The sequence below is a fragment of the Gekko japonicus genome, unplaced genomic scaffold, assembly GCF_001447785.1.
Source record: "Gekko japonicus isolate JY-2015 unplaced genomic scaffold, Gekko_japonicus_V1.1 scaffold698, whole genome shotgun sequence".
Taxonomy (NCBI): Eukaryota; Metazoa; Chordata; class Lepidosauria; order Squamata; family Gekkonidae; genus Gekko; species Gekko japonicus.
The window spans coordinates 710,691-711,149 of NW_015168069.1; the positions used below are offsets into that span (position 1 = coordinate 710,691).

At 69.5% G+C, this 459-nt stretch overlaps 1 protein-coding gene across 1 annotated transcript in view; it reads right to left on the reverse strand.

Moving 5' to 3' along the window:
• LOC107113284 (chromosome unknown open reading frame, human C15orf61) overlaps positions 1–93 on the reverse strand; it is a 2,537-nt gene extending 2,444 nt beyond the window's left edge. The window contains exon 1 of the mRNA XM_015414595.1: positions 31–93. The gene's annotated coding sequence lies outside the window, so the exon portion shown is untranslated. The remainder of the gene's footprint in view (positions 1–30) is intronic.
• Between the last annotated feature and the right edge of the window lie 366 nt (positions 94–459).

Consider the following 459-nt stretch of genomic DNA (forward strand, 5'->3'; position numbering starts at 1 on the left):
GCCCCCCCCCCTCGCGCGCGCCTGGCTCCCCTCTAGCGCGCACGCGCAGAGGAGGCCTCCGCGCCGTCCCGACCGCTGCACTGCGTCTGCGCGAGGGCCTCCGCGCGTCCCGACCGCTGCACTGCGTCTGCGCGAGGGCCGGGGCTGCGCCCGCTCCCGGCACCGCCCCCCCTTCCCTCGGCCGCGCTCCCGAGATAGAATTCTGAGGGGAGGGGGCCGGAAGGAGAGGCGCGGGCTCGGCGGGGAGGAACACCCAGCGTTGCCAACGTCCAGGCGGGGGCTGGAGATCTCCCGGGAAAACGCTGTCTTCTTCTCTCCAGGCTGTGCGGATCGTTTGTTTCTTCGTTTTGAGAACATCTGTCCCACTGCCCCCGGAGACCAAGGCGGCTCTGGAAGGTGGACTTGCATGACACTGTATAGCTCACCGAGCAATGCGCCCTCTAAGCCGTGGAGGCCTTG